Here is a 16,705-nt window from a genome sequence, read left to right on the forward strand (position 1 = left end):
TTCTCTACCAAACTCTTTTTAGAAAGAAAATCAATTGTTCCCTTTGACTTCTCACCCACTCAATTAAAAGCGAAGCATATTTTAATTAAATCAATCAGCTTGATGGTGATCCAGCTCTTGAATGAAGAGTACACAGTAAAAAATGTGGAATTTCTCTACTGAATGTGGAATTTCTCTATTTCTCTACTAGCTGATCAAAAAGTCTCTCAATGAATCTGACGAAAAATTGATGAAATTTGAAATAGAATAGATAAGAATGTGTGTGTGCGTTTGAGTTTAAGTTTCAGGTGAGCAAATCATTGCAACTGTTATTCCATTCTTAGTCCCAATATACTTGAAGTGCATCGCCCACTTTTGATATAAGGAAGTATTATTTGTTATGGAACTTCTTTTTATTTATGAGCTCCTACTGGAGTGAATTAATAATAATCGAAAACTATTAATAATTGCATGTATATTCAAACAAATTCGGCTCAAAGTTTTAGTGGAATCTTTTTTTTGCTTTTCACTTCCTCTTCACATTTTGGAACTAGTAGAATTCAAGGAATTATACCAAGTTATTATTAGGAGGTTCGCTATGAATATAGCCGCCCCTGCTAGAATCAAGGTTGGAGACTGAACAACGAACTAGGGACACAATTTTGAAATATTGAGCACCAGGTACTGCATCTAATTTTAGATATCAGAATGAGGCAGAGGCAAAATTGTAAATTGACATGTATATCCAGTTGTAAACGAAAAAATTAATTTCTAATTACGCGGTGTGGTGAAAAGTTTTGAGGACTCGACAGGAATTTTCTTTGATTGAATTTCGTCGTCCGATCGGTAAATCTCTTACAATTCACTCAGCCCTCCCATCTAGGATAAAAGTGCATTCCGATGTCCCCTGGCTTATTTAGTCCTCACCACTTTTCTATGTACTCAGGACACCATATTGGCCCATTCCACGAGCCTTTCGCCTGCTGTGTTTCCCAAGTTCCGCGTACCCTGGCGAATTCGCGCGATTCCTCCACTAGGAAACTGTGAGTAGGGAGGTAGGTATGGTTATTAATCCCGGCGTGCCAGTCGCAGAACTTTCTTCCCGGGTAGCTTAAAGGCTCAACACCCGTGGGATTATGAGCGGAGTGGGAGGCTCTTCTCATTTCCCATGAGCGATACACCACGCCAATCCCTTCTCCTGCCTCGTGTGTACACGCAGAGCAACGTCCGCCTATTCTGATAATGCAAATTTCGGCTCCCTCAAAAATCCTATCTCGCTTCCCCAGCGAAAGGAGCCAGCTAATCCTTTGCGATCCCACTGAGTAAATGGCAGACGCTAAAACACTCTGATTCATTGAATAAATCTCTTCGTACTGGGTAGCTTTTTTTGCCAATCAACTGTTGTTCCACACAGATCTATATCTAACCTCATAAACCCTGTATATAAGTATGCGAGTCATCAGACTAGAGGAGGGAACACTTTTCGTTATTTCACATGATAATAGCGTTAAAAAGTATAGAAAGATTAGCCCTTTGTTTAATAGTCCGAATATTTCCTAACTCCAGAAAAAAATCACAAGAGCGCAGAAAGTTCTGGTGCTCATTTTAAATCTTCTAGAGAACATAATGAATGTATTTGAATGCTGTAATTGAATACGGCCCTAAAGAAAGCTAAAATATTGCTGCCTGTCTCTTCTTGTGTTAGACACACATAGCGCCTGCCTATTTTGATCGTGCAAACTCCGACCGGCTCAAAATCCTAACTAGCAAACTCGCAGACTCTAGCGCGAAGTACCAAACAGCCCTTTCAAATTCCACTGATAAAATGGGAATATTTAACTAATGAAATAAACTACTCTTGCTTCATCGAATAAATCTCCCTTTTCTTTTTAGCTGTCAACTGCTGTTCCACTGAGAAGACTTTTATAGAGCACCCTGAGTTTAATTACGCAGGAGATTGTGGTGGAGGAGTTTTCCATTTTTTTTTAGTCCACTTATTTACTGCTAGAGTGACCTTAAAAGTTTTTCAAAATTTGTCATGTTACTCCGTAGATAATCAGCGTTTAATAGACCGAATGCATTTCAAGTTTCAGGAATAATCCACAATAGCATGGAATGTTTGCTTGATGGATTGTGTTTTGTCATTAATTCACAATTATTTAGACTAAATAATGAATGTAATTGAGCCTGTTTAACATGTCTCACCCGTCTGATTCTGATAGTCTAAATTTGGGTCCTCTCCAATATCCTTTATCTGTCCACAAAATCTGCATTGTGTTCCCTATTTTTCCTTTGTAACTTCGATTGATATTATCGCTGACTATAAGTGCTAAAAATAACTTTGGCGAAGAATAAAGCCTCTTTGGCCGCAATTTGACGTATCTATGGAGTTGCAAACTCAAAAACGGCGAGGAGTTTGTTGATCCGTAACAACTGAAAATGGTGTAACTCGGCTTAATGTAGTCATTATTCGAGAAAGTTTATATTTTTGCTGTAGGTGATCAGTTGCAATGAAGATTGATTTACCTATTGCAAGGCATAGAAAGGTAAGTTCTCTGGATTAGAAATAGATTTCACGACTGATGCGTGATTTGTGCTGAGCTTGAAGAAATACACTACTGAACCAACCAGTTGGTCTGCGCCATTATGAGTCAAATTACACCGAGTCATACTACTGTAAAATTGGCTTTCAGGTATATATATATATATATATATTTATTTTTTTTATATATATACCTGTAAGCCAATATATTTTCTGTATATATTTTCCATGACGCAATCATTTTCCTTTAATAAATGCTATGTGGAAGTCAGGTCGTGCATCTTTTTCTATTCTCCTCATATTTTATAACAACGGCTACTGTTCTAGCACCCGCCGCCACTCTCCTATCTTGACAGCTTGAGGGGTAGTATTTAGATTTTATATTGTTGTTTAACTTTGATGTTTGCCTGACGTGATCGAAAAACATTTTCGGTTAAAGACACAGGCGAAAAGTATTTGTACTGATTCCTGCAATTGGGTTAAGGGATGGTAGGGGGGAAGCGGGGTTTGAGAGTTGCACAGGGAAAGGTACCCTGAGATTTGAGGAATCAATCATGGCCTGGTGTGGGTGTGCTGCTTGCCTCCTGGGCCCGATCTATCCCTTCACCCTGATTGCCGCTCCCTCCCCTCACACTCCTGTCCCGCTCCTCCTCCGCGAACGACTGAACGCGGAAATTCCCCGTTAATTGTGGGAACGGTGATGCGATCCATGGCTTTCTTCCCTCCTTGTGGCTAAGTTTTAGATATTGAATGTATACAGCGTTGAGAAAAAATTTTCCACGAAATTTTACAGTGTATAACTGATCCCAGCAGGAACCAGAATTACTAATGATGTTTAGGTCGAAAGTGCACCATTTTTTAAAACTATGTACAGAAACTTTTTAGCCCAGCGCTCCTATTGGCCGCGAGTTTTCCCTGTTGCCGGATGATCTAGATAACTCATGACTTCGAATGCTTTGCCTGTATTTGCCTTTGTCCAGAGCATTCATTAGCAGGGCAAACTCGCGGCCAATCAGAGCGCTTGGCTCAAACTTCCTGTAATTTAAAAATTGTGCGTTTTCGACATAAACGACGTAAGGATTTTTTTCGACTGACATCAGCTATCTAAGGAAAATAATTCGTGAGAAAACTTCTCTCCACCCAGCATAATCTATGCCGCTATTCCTTATTACTAAATAATAGTAATATATTTCGGGCCGTTTTTTAAATATCTGCTTTGCATTAACCAAAACAAAATCAGCCTGAATGTTGTGCATATACATACTGATTTTCCAAGCGTTTAAACCGTCGCACAGGTGTCCAGAATCAGTCTTGCCAATGTATCGTTAAGTGCATTGCAATAGAGACTGGGAAACTATGTGCTATGTTTAGATTGCCCTAGCCACTAAAGATAAGTACAGATATCTTCAAGAGCGGCGCCGAGAACATCATCTTGAAAACTTGCCATAAGTCCGGTAGAAGCGCAAATTCAAAATAGGTGTTTTGCCAAACGGGTAGGTGTGGGAATTTGTTTTTTCCCGAAAAGATAGGAAATAAATTAGTGCAACTCAGTATACCTATCTCCTTTTCTTTTCTTCATTTTTATTTTATACAGCTAGTGTCCTAAAACCCCCCACCACGCACCAATGTTGGCAACTTGCCGGGTAGTACGTTGATGTAATGCTCGGAAGTCATATTCAAGATGGCCAAATGCGCAATATCTTTGATTCAGTCGGGTACCGGGTATCCTCATACCATGTTATAGAGCTCAGTGATTTTGAGTGACAGTCGACATTTTTTTTTCGCAAAAATAGGAAACTTAAATTGGGATATGACAGCCAATCCTTGCTCAAATATTGCTTTTGCCACCGGGGAAATAAAACTTTCATGGATTAACCTAATCCATCACTGAGGGTTTTATTTTTCGTCTGATTGACGTTTTGTTGACAGTGGAGGCTGGAGAAAACTTATAAGACCAAACACATCCATCGGGGAAGCATCTGCGTGGGGTGGAGATTCCCATCAATAATATTTGAAATGCATGCTATTCGATGTCTGATATTAAGGATGTTGCAAAGCTGGAAAGCGTAGCGTTTTCATTCTGGTAACTGAAATTATGTTGGCTGTTATTGGCGACTTCTTTCAATGATTCGGATTGACTTAAAGGGAATCGGTCATAATAAAAATATAACCTCTTAACTTTAGTCATAGCTTTGGTCACTCATTTGAGCTATTTGAATTCAATATTAAACGCAAGAAAATTGAGTGCAGTATGAAAGACAAAACTGCATCGTCATGTCTGTACAAATTTTCTGCGTGTCTTCAGTTTTATATTTTATATATGTCGTATCCAAGTAGCAAAAAAAGGAATAAATGATGACTCAATGGTATAATTTTGGTAACGATGGTGATGAAAATGAATGGTGAAAAAATTGTAAAGAAAAAGCACTCGGATCAGGATGTTGGAATAATTAAATAATGCTGCAATTGGATATTCGATTCAAAGAATCTAGAATGGATCAGATGTCGCCAACCTATAAATGCGCTCACTCATGCGCATTTCATATTCTATGTTTTTGTGGAATCTTGTTCACCATTTTATTTAATTGTCGATTGTGATGAAGTTTTAGGGATAAGGAGAAGCATATTTTTTCGTGTTTTGAGCCGTCGTTACACGCGACGAAAGATCGACGGGTTTAACCCTTTTGCAAATAAGTTGCTGACGTCGCCGTCTCTTTCCGAGCAGATCACCAAGTCGCTGCCATTGCACGACCACGAGTGATTCGTTGTTGTTCATTGCACCCTTGTACGTATGTCATTCTCAGTCTCAATGAAAGGTTCTCCTTGTTCGAGCAAATGGAATTGGACTCTGGTGGCGACACCTACTCATGAAGATTGGCGGGAACTTTCGCGTTTCCTTCATTTAAAACTTACGGTTGAATGACTGATAGGAGATGAATTATTTTGCTTCTTTCCCTTCTGGCATAGACCCAATTATTGTGATAAATTGCAATGACTAAGTCTCAGTGAACATATATTATGTATGAAGTAATGGTAATTGTACGGAAGAGAAATAGAATTTTCCACTTTCAGCGCACATCTGAAACATAGGACGAAATATAAAAAGGTATTTCTGCACTCATCGCGTTCAGAAATACCTTTCTATATTTCGTTCTTTGTTTAATTGCATTTTTAAAAAAAATTGTCATTAATCTTTCTCGCAATTAGTTATATTTCACACAATTTTCGTTATTTATCAGAGTTTGGTGATATGCCCTCGAACCTTGGAATCATGTGATGGTACGTTTTTTTTCAATATTATGGACATTATCAAGGATATATTGCAACAGAATTTAATGCAAAAATTACATTCATTAATACTTATTTGAAACCACGAAAATATTCTCCCTGACTTTTACGTAATTCGGAGTGTAGTAGGTATCTGTGGGAACAAAACACTATCTATGCCGAGGGACGTTGATTGACAATGTTCGGGGATGCCATTATCTCTAGAGTTCCGTTGCATGGCATATCGATAGGGCTTCCGTGACTTCTAGAGAATGGCTAATGATGTCATTTCGTGTTGCTCCTGTCCTAAAGTGTGCGTTCGGGACAGTGGACTAGTTATAGATAGGAATCCTTTGTAACGCAATAACCTTCCTGGCCACGGACACGTGTTCTGTGCATGGGCGCAAGCTATTGAAGCAGATGTGTCCTCATTTCCACGCGTTGTCTTGGTCTCAGTGGTGGTCTGCGTCTGGATTTTCTAAAATTTCTGAACGGGACGAATCCCTGCAGCTCAACTTTTGTATTTTTTCGAGGCATATTACCTTGATAAATGAACTTTGTAGCATGGCCCCCATACTAATGAATCCTAATCACTATTATGAGTCAACAATCTGAAGATCTTTTGACTTAGCTGTCCACTTTACTCTCATATCTACTAAAAGTTTCATATTCACGTAATTATAATATTTTCGAATGTTACTTCATTGTCAGTCCTGTATTACTCGTTCGGGACGATCTTTGGCCTTTCTTTCCGTCAACTTGTCCTTTGGCGGTATTCTTCCTCAGGCCATCATGCCTCATGTAATGGCCCAGTCTTCTTTTCGGAGTTTTTGTGAGGTTTCTATTCACTTCTACACTTCGTAGCAATCCCCAGTTGGTCATTCAGTCGATCCCTTTCATCTTCATCATTCTTCGCTTCCGCTCCATATTTCGAATGACTCCAACCTTGATTTCTCCGTCCACCAGATGGAAGTTATCATGAATATTTTCCTTACGTAATGACTAAATTTCTTCCTATAATTAGATTACGTTGTCGGTTGATTATTTGTTTCGCTATTCTTTGTCTAGGTGAATGCGGGGGGAGAAAAAGCCATCCAGGTTAACGCTTTTTAATCGATATACTCTTATCTAAATGGAGATAATTTATTGCTTAAGGGCAATAGTGCTTAAAGGTAATTAATTATAAAAAAATATGGGAGCCAAAAATTTAATCCGCGAATAGCAAAACACCTCAATACATAATCTTACCCGCGCGGTATCCCGAGAAGAGTGTATACATGTTGGTCGCCGGGAAAGTGTAAAATCCTACCTCCATTCAGTCCATTTTGTAAAGTTTTGGGGCCAACGACGCCTTTTCTGCGCATTCGCAATTCTATCAGAGATATAAAAATTTTCTCTCCAGTAAAAGATATGTTGCTCTATTTTATTTTCGTCTTCTCCATGAGGACGTCATGCCTGAAGATATGGTCGATAGGGGGGTTCCGTCTTCCTATCAAGGTGTTCGTGTGTCTTCTCTGCCCTCCCACTCTTCTTTGAACTCTCTCATCACTTTCTTGGTCTTCCAAGTTGGCCCTCATAATTCTTCTGTAGCACCACATTTCGAAGGCCCCTCACCTTGATTTCTCTGCTACTATCTACGTCTATCCCTCCCTCCCATTAAGGAATATTCTCCAAGCGTAGCATGTAATGGACTGATTCCTCACCTCTATACGTGTATTCTCAGTTGTAAGAAATTCATTCTCTATTAGTCTTTCATTTTCCTCTGAATTCTAATGAGCAATTTTTCAATTACTGGTTTTGGGTAATACATTTGTGCATACAATAAAATTATGGCTGTCTAAATTTAATGTTTGCAAATGGATATTTCCTGAAAACATCGTTACAAGTTGCCTCACGGAAAAGATATATTTTTAGTTTCGTCATTTGTCGATTTGATTGCCTGAATTGACATCATTTTTTGCGTATGTCATCTATTTATGTTGTAAATTTTCGCTGAAGTAAACAGTACAATTTTGAAATTATAATGTTTGCTTTAGAATGTGAGATATCATGGCAAGCGTGAGATACCATGGCAAATAGATATGTTCGAAACTCAATAATTTAAGTGGCTTAACATAGAGAAATACATTTTGTTCAATGAAGACTTTACATTAAATGAAAGCTAATCCTATTGTTTTTTGACTTATATGTTATCAGTATTCGTTTGAAGGAAGAAGGGAAGATGAGTCAATAGGTTGTACGTAAGTAGGCATGCACAAAGACTACAATTAACTAATAATTTTCTTATGTGCTGGAAATTGTGTTTTCAAAATTAATCCCCGTAATGCGACATCCTATAGGTACTCCTACTCGGCTGTAAACCCTCACCTATACAAACCAACGTTCGGGTTGAATCACCTAGTAAGTAAATGAGGAATATTTGCCAAATTTGACGTGTTTCCCACAAAATACAGCCTAATATAATTTTGTAATTATGTTTTATGTTTACATTGGATTAAATTCTAGGTAATTTTCCCTTATTTTGAGTATCCTCTTGCAGTTAAAAATAGGATTATATAATACCCTTTTCTCGCCTCTCATTATCTATTTCAAAGCAGTGTCAGGTTGAAGGCCTTTTTTGTTTGCGTGGAATTTCAATATTGAAATAAAATACAAATATTTTGGTTCAAATATCTAATTTTATATGGAATGATATCCAAGTTTTGGAGAACAAAGAGGCGACAAAAATGTTTTAAATTGTGTCAGAACAGTTTTATGCAATCGATATCTCGGAACATTTTAAGATTAAGGTCGCTCATACGACATTCGTACTTTTCCCCCGTGAAAATACCTCCATAAATCATTGCCCTCCCATCATGCACGATTAATTGCTGTTCTTGATTGAAAATTAGAGTCTATCCTTGATTCATTGGTGTGACGATCCTATTATTCGTTGGAATTAATTTCGTCGACATGGTGATATTCATCAGGACACGCTTATTGATTTTTTTCTATGTCTGCGGACTGGAATCTCTCCCACTGATGGAGAGGAAGCAGCTTTAAAATGATTTCAGTTCTTATGCAATAATAAATGAGCTCTATTTATTTCCGTCTTGTGATAGCTGAAAAGAAATGACACTTCTTTGATGGATGTGTGGTACGATGCTCCTTTTATTAGATAATTAAGACATTGCAGTATTTCCGCTGAATTTATATTTACACGACGCATTACATAACAACGTTTTCAAGTGCATTTGCTGTAAGAACGAAACGCTTAGTGAGAAAATAAATTCAGTGGAAATATTCAAATGCCTCATTAAAGTTATATTAATAACTTTCACCACATTCTCCCAAATATTAAACACATTGCTCGTTTTGTTAGCTGGTGAATCTTCACCTGCTATTTTAGGGTCTCTGGGATCGGTAATGAAATGAATTAGGAACTGGTTTCTAACGTTTTGTTCCCGTAATCCGTGAAAGAGGTTTCGCAACCAATATAGCTGAAAGTAGAGCTATAATTATTATTGTTCGCATCATTAACAAAATACGAAACCGATACCCATTAGTTCAGCGGTGAACAAGGAAAGTCGTATTTGAAAAGTCGTCCATGACATCACATACACTCAACACTAAATTGTCCAATCCGTTGAGGTTCAGGGGAATATTTTTTACGCACTAGCTGTGTATGGCCTTAGGATTCTGTTTGAACAGGAGTTTACCTTCCAATTAGCAATTTGAAGGTTGCATTAGGGTAGTAATAAGGTGTTTGGAAAAAAATGCTTTTTATAATGTCTGCTACGGGAAACAATGGAGGAGCATTGAAAAAGAAAATTTTTGTCGGTGATAGTTCTCCTTTGAGTTGCTCAATTATTGACCAAATCACCGGAACATCGAGTCACCATATTGAATGATCTCTGTCAGGAAATTTTTGATTTAAAATTCAAATGGCTATTTTATTTAAAATTCCTAGGCTCCTTTATTTAAAATTCTTAAAACTCCTAAATTTAACCTTATAAATTTGAAATCGTTTCATTTGAATCCCATCAAAAGCATGCAATGCCTCCCGCGCGGAGAAAGTAATAATTCTGCATTCTTTGATTTCAACAACATAGCCATTATCTCCGAAAATCCAGCTGAATCATTTCCTCCATTAAGTCGTGGAATTGTTTATTTGCCTATGCTATCTGATAGCCACTTGAGCGTCCGTCGTACGTCATTAGTTATTTTGAAACTTGTCCTAGGTCAATCGTACTTTGGAAGTAGACGTGCTCTTTTATCGATGACGGCTGTAAATCAAATTTCGTAGGCTGTCTTTCAGTGTTTTTTAATCCGCAAGTGGCATCAATGCAATATGGCCATATATCTACAGCCATGAGTATAAATTGAAAATTGTCATTGATAATGGTGTTTATTGTTCTGGGACTATACATTTCCAGAAGTATAAAATGCACAATTCCTTGCCACTGCAAAAATTGGATGAAATATATTTGTTACAATATAACAGAAATAATTGATGCATTATGGAGAAACACGTAGAGGTCGGAAATAATACGACAACAAGTAGTAATTAGGATGTTTCCGTACATTTGAAATTAGGGTGAAGCTGCAGAGAGTTAACATAATCATTAAATAAATTGATTAAGTTTGTGGCGAAACAGCTTTAAAGGGCCGATTAAACCAATTGTAATCACTGCTTATTTTGTACGGAAGATCATACCAGCATTTGCTAACCCAACCTAAGTCTAAGGCGCTACTGGCAAAGGCTCAAGGCGATATCTTAAGTCGTACAACCTTTAGGTTTTTTTTTAATTTTAAACCGCCATTGAGAGTATTCTGCGCATACATAACCGTATCTGTAAAATGTTGAAGACAGCGAAATCTTATCAGTTTAATAAAAAATGCCCTGAAAAATACTTAAAGATATATATCTTATAAAAATGACATATTAGTCAAGTTTCGGCGTCAAACAGCTTTGATGTTACGGAATAAGAACCGTAATTTGCTAAAAATTCACTTTTTAATTCTCATTTTTCTATTCTCAGTCTATCCTAAATACGGCTTCTCTCCCCGAATCACCCTATGACAATGCACTGAACTCACTATAGATTTATCACAGGGCTCTCTAAAATTTCATCGAATTATCCAAGCAGGAAATGCTAAGATTAAGTATTTAATATTTGCGATTTAGGCTTCAGTAGATCCTTGCAATTTTGTAACTATGTCGCTATTGCTTTGTAGAGTCGTCAGAAAATTCGAGGCATACATATGCATGGAAGTGAGAATTTAAAAAATTATTTCAATAGAACTTAGAGTAGCACCTTAAATTAATTAGTGCTCATGTCTCCATTTTTTCTGAGGATTTTTCTATTGGCGCTGATAGCTCTTATTTAATTTTGCTTGCCGACATCTCTCTAGCGACTCAACTTGACTGTACCACTTGCATCAACTCTGGATTTTATCACGGAGCGTATTTGTTAATTTGTTCGAAATAGCCTTGGTCTGCCCCATGAAGTATTGTATTGTAAATTATGATCTTATTATTTTACGTAGGTAGTATAAATTCATTAATTCATGTGATTTAATTTTTATTATTATATAATTTTATAAATTTTGTCATTACATTTTTCAAATTTGAAATTTCAATGCAGTGAAAGGTGTTAATATATTAAATAATATATAAAAATGTTTAACAATAGAACATAAAAATTACGATCTAATAGCTTGTAAATTATCTCAAAATTTATAAAATTATTGAACATTAAAGTTATGAATTTATAAAACTTTATAAATCATATATCAGTCAGATAGTGAATTCATGATGTACCATGGATTAGCGTGCAATTAAATTGCATGAAACAAAACTATTTAAGGTATCATATTTCTTATAGATTTTTCCTTAGCTGCATTTTGTGCTCATTAAATGTCCCTAAGCCAATTATAGATAGCGGTCGAAGTAATCAGTAAGTAAGGATGAGGAGTTGATATCGCATTACAATGAGGATGCGCCTCGCTGGCGGAGGAGCGGATGCTGGAGAAGTCATGCGGATGACGCTTCCGGATGATGCGTGACCCAAGTAATATTCCATCACCATATCAGAACATCATCTTCCACCGAACCAGTCATTGAGTCATGCACAGTCATGGAGCTCATCCAATACCTCTCCTATCCACGACTCAGCGAATTGTTTTTGTATTATCAGCGGATGAAAAACAGGATAACTTGGCTGTTCTGGAGCGGGTGTGGAAACCAGAAAGTAGTGCTAAGTTCCTTCGAAGAGTTGCTTGGTTTGTTCAATGTAATAGAGGGAATTTAAAGATATTCCTTGGATCTACTTTACACTTACTCAGATTTCACCTTACATCTAATTAGATTTACTCGGGGAACCGGGATAACAATTTTTCTCAATTTTTCCATTATTACTTTTAAATTTGAGGGTTTTTAACTCTCTCCTCAGATTCCCAAGTAGGCTTTCGCGGAGATTATGACGGTAGGCAGCGATTCTTTCGGGTTTCCTTCCGCGTTTATCAATTTTACTGGACAATATTTCGCCAACATTCCAGCTGGCTTCCTCAGGCTTCAGTGAAGTGTCGATGCAGAATTTTGGTGCAGTGAATACATACATATAGTGATTATAAAGAAGACCAAATTTCTGCATCACGGTGGGCCTGAGCAAGCCAGCTGGAACGTTGGCGAAATATTGTCCAGCAAAATGGATAAACCCGGAAGGAAACCCGGGAGAATCGCTGCCTACCGTTAGCTCCTGCGCAGCTTCCCTTATCGTGCTTTCGAAGGGATGTCAATTTATTTACCTTGGATACTTGCCGACGCACGTGCGGTAAATGTAATAAGTTTCTTTTTCGTCCGCCTTTTATAATTCTTTGGCCTTCTTGTTCCGAAGGAATCGATCGCAGCAGTCGTATCTCATTTCAGACTTTGCGCGAGCGATGTGACGCGGAAGAAGTTTGAGGCTGCGAGGGTGTTCATCCACCGGAGCGGTTTTTCGGGAACCGTAAAAAGATTTTACGGTCTTTTTACACTCTTCGGCTCTTTTTACGAGCGTCCGCGACGAGGTAAACTATTTCCATCGAAAAATATACATTTCGCGGAAAAAATTAAGGGCCCGGCATCTTCTTGCGTGTATACGAGGATCGCCCTGATGGTTTAGTTATATCTCCCGTGGAATTCATTTCATCTCAACCGGGAGATGGCGACGCTGCACTTTCTATGGTTGGAGGATATTTATATGGGACAATGGGATTTTCTTAAGCGGCTCGTAAGTAAGTACCGGCTTAAACCGCGACCATGACCAGCATGCCGGTTTGGGCAACAGATGGAGTATCAATTTATTTATCTATTTATTTATCAAATTGTCCACATACAGCATAGTTGCCATTTTATAGTGGCACAGCATAAAAAAAATTGGTGACCAATTTATAGTACGATAGATGAATTTGCTGTTACATCATCGCTCGTTGAGAACGCTCAAGTATAGTCTATTGGCAATGAATATTCTTATAGGCCGTGATGATTTTGTTTAGATATTATAATATGTCGCCGTGAGATACATGATGTATGGCGAAGTATTAAAAACAAGGTTGGGGTGGTAGGTTAAAAGGTTGAGCGTTTTCAGACTTCCCCATATCCCACCCCTCCTCCTAACTTGTACTTCCATCATCTATTCAAAATAAGGCCTTTCATTATACAATTACAAATCTCCTTCTTTTCTTCGCTAATCTATCATTCATCTCCCTAAATCGGATTTTCACATCTCATCCCTGCTAAGTACTCCCTTTATCCAAACCTTCTCTGTCAACCTAAATTCCAGGTTGTAATACACACCTATTATGAGTTGGCTGTGAAACGCAACACTTTTTTTAAAGTAGCAAACACCTGTATGTCTACTTGCTATAATCAGCTTAGATGTGTTTGGACCCTGATAGCATGAATTTCAAGTGCTCTGTCGACCATAAAGTGCATTTCTATTTTTTGCGTTATTCAGCATTTTTCAATTGTAAATATTGAACCTTTGTATTAAATATTCCCTTATTAATGCATTGTTGAATTTAATAAGTAGCTATAAAAGTTAGCTTACCTTGTTGGTGTTTGATTATCGACGAGTCTTGAGAAAACAAGAAGCCTGCAAAAGAAGAAGATATTTAGATTATTCAGTAGTTTACATCGTGTCCAGTTAATGGAAGAGAAATTATACATTCTCCTAGGCTACATACAGCCTTTTTACCACTGGATGAGGTCAGTGAAAGTAGAATAAAAAAACTTACCTTCTATAAATTGTAGAAAGTTAATAAAAGTGAGTTTGCCAAATGAATATGTTACTTGTGAACAATAGGTTTCATAATTTTCCAAGACGCTGAATCTCTATCTGTGAACTACAATGTTTCCATGCAAATAATTTGCCTAAATATCTTTTTCACGCTGTCTTCAAGATTATATTTAGAATTTTAATGCTTTTCTCAATGTTTCAGCTATTTTCATTACTTATTTATTTTCTCCATTTGTGGTTATTCCTTGTAAGAGTGGGTAGCTTTCCACGGGTTCAACACATTCAATTTTTGTTCGCGGATATTTTGCATTCGCTGCGTAGTTTACGTTTTACGTTAGGTAGTCTAGACGACCTTGTGCCTTTCAGTTGTTCTTTCATCCTCCAACGCAACATTTCGCCCACATTTCAATCAACCTCTCATGTCGCAAGATTTCAAAAATCTCGAGCCGTTATAACGTAATTTACCCCCCCATTGCACGTCCCCTTTTTTTATAGCTTGGACTGCTTTCAGCTCGTCCTTCGTATCCCTCCTTCGCGAATACACTTAAGTACTAGTGGATTAAAAAGCGCTTCCTTGTCTAAATGCAGTGCAACCGAACAAAACCTGTTCATGACGATTGAGATGGCCCCCTATGAATATACACAAGATGGATCTAACAATCCAAAATCTAACCCAAGGATTACTTTCAGTAAACAAGAGTGAGCTTTTCTCTTTCACTCTAAAATTGAGATCTCGCAATGGCCTACGACCGAATTAAGTCCACTCTTATTTACCAGCTAAATGCCCATGCGCGTAACTCACGAGCTATTAGTCGCTTCCAGCAAACATTTTATCATAAAATGATACAATTTGACTGTATACCATCAACATTGGACGTGTATTCTAAAGAAAATGGAAGTTATAAAAATGAATGATGGTGGAAATGTGAACATTTTGGTCAATCAGGAAATGGATAGAGCAAGTTAGAAGATGCAGATATCTACGAGTAAGAAGCATGCTGACTGAGTGCTGGAGTAGTGAGACAGGGATCAAGTCAAGGGTAGCAATGATAAAGGAAGCTTTTAATGAGAAGAGAGAGGTGTTCGGTAGCATCATGGACCTAGAGCTGAGCAAGGGACTGGTGAAATGCAATGCATGAGTGCTATTTTATATGGATGCGAGACGTGGGAAGAAGATATAGGAATAGGATGAACGCTTTTGAGATGTGGGTGTGGAGAGAGAGAGAGAGAGAGAGAGAGAGAGAGAGAGAGAGAATGAAGTGGGTGGAGAAAGTGAGAATAACGAGGAGGTGGTGGATAAAGAGTTTGGGAGGAAAGAGCATCTTTGAGAGGTAGAGAGGAAGGGGAATTGGATTGGGTGAATTTTAAGAGGGGAGGGGATTTTAAACACATCAGTCGAGGGAGCAGCGGACGGAGAAAAGAGAAGAGGAAGGAGAAGGCGAGGAGACGATAGGCAGAGTGAGTATAATAACAAGGGAACTGAGGAGAAGGCCTCGGAAAGAAGGTGGCGTAGACAACGTTGGTGTTTGGGGCAGTGAAAGGCAGACAAACCAGTTGATGGTTATTCTCAGCATTCGCTAAATTTAATGTGGAAATGGTGTTTTTAAGGATATTCGTCGGAAATGGCCTCAAGCACATAATTGTTGTGGATTAGATCCTCTTCGTCCATGACTTCTTCGTGAGTGTGGTCGACGTAGTACTCACTTTCACTCATAGTTGCACTTGGTGTAGGGCGTTCTGAAGCATTCCAGGGGGCGAGGAGGGGTGGGGGGAGGACGGGGGGCGTATCAGCCACATGTACGATTCTCATTCCTTCACGTATATGTAACGTGATACGCTATCCTTCCTCACCGCCATGCGATACGTCGGAGTAACATGACCCCGGTCGTCTCGGGATGATTGTGCTTCCTTCATCAGAAAAAGGTGCGGCCGTTAAGGAACTGAGCGCTGACAGAAATGTAACCTACAACGGAGAAGGTTGATCTTCAGGGGCGGATCCAAGAATTTTTCCAGGGAGGGGCAAAAGGGTCGGACAGGTCTCCTCATATTGAAGATCAAAACAAAAAAAATACAACAATTACTGTACTAGATATGAAAGTTATTAATACTAAATTAGATGGTTGAGACTCCGAAATGCACAAAATTAAACGAACTTAATGATAACCGAATTGAAAATCTTGTCTATTTTTTAGGCGTCTTGGAGGGGCACGAGACCCCGTGCCCCACTTTTGCCCCCTAAATCTGCTTATGTCGATCTTTGTTCTCGTCGACTTAGAAAATCATACATGTTATCAAAAAAAATATCAGAAAATTGGAAAATGAAAGTATATTTCGCCGTAAAAAATGAGTGGTAAACTTAGTCGAATAATAATAATGTCAATAATTGGTTGAAATATTTAATATACGTTGTAGATAAATTATTTCTTTTACATTCCATGAAATTACATTCACATTTAAATTGTATTCTTATGTTTAATCAAGAAATTATCTATTGCTGAGAAGAAAGAAAAACTTAATAGAAGAAGAAGAACTGAAAACTTAATTAAGAAATAAAATTGGGGATATGAACGAAAAATAAAAACAATTCACGGACAGATTCCGAGTTGGAGATCACAGTAGTGCAAAATTTTAGGTTTTCAAGAATAAGTATGTAGTT

The 16,705-nt window shown here is 38.0% G+C and overlaps 1 protein-coding gene across 1 annotated transcript in view; it reads right to left on the reverse strand.

Moving 5' to 3' along the window:
* LOC124166779 (sex peptide receptor) overlaps positions 1 to 16,705 on the reverse strand; it is a 749,439-nt gene that overhangs the window by 286,374 nt on the left and 446,360 nt on the right. The window contains exon 4 of the mRNA XM_046544458.1: positions 13,861 to 13,905. The gene's annotated coding sequence lies outside the window, so the exon portion shown is untranslated. The remainder of the gene's footprint in view (positions 1 to 13,860; positions 13,906 to 16,705) is intronic.

Source organism: Ischnura elegans, chromosome 10 (genome assembly GCF_921293095.1).
Source record: "Ischnura elegans chromosome 10, ioIscEleg1.1, whole genome shotgun sequence".
Lineage (NCBI taxonomy): Eukaryota > Metazoa > Arthropoda > Insecta > Odonata > Coenagrionidae > Ischnura > Ischnura elegans.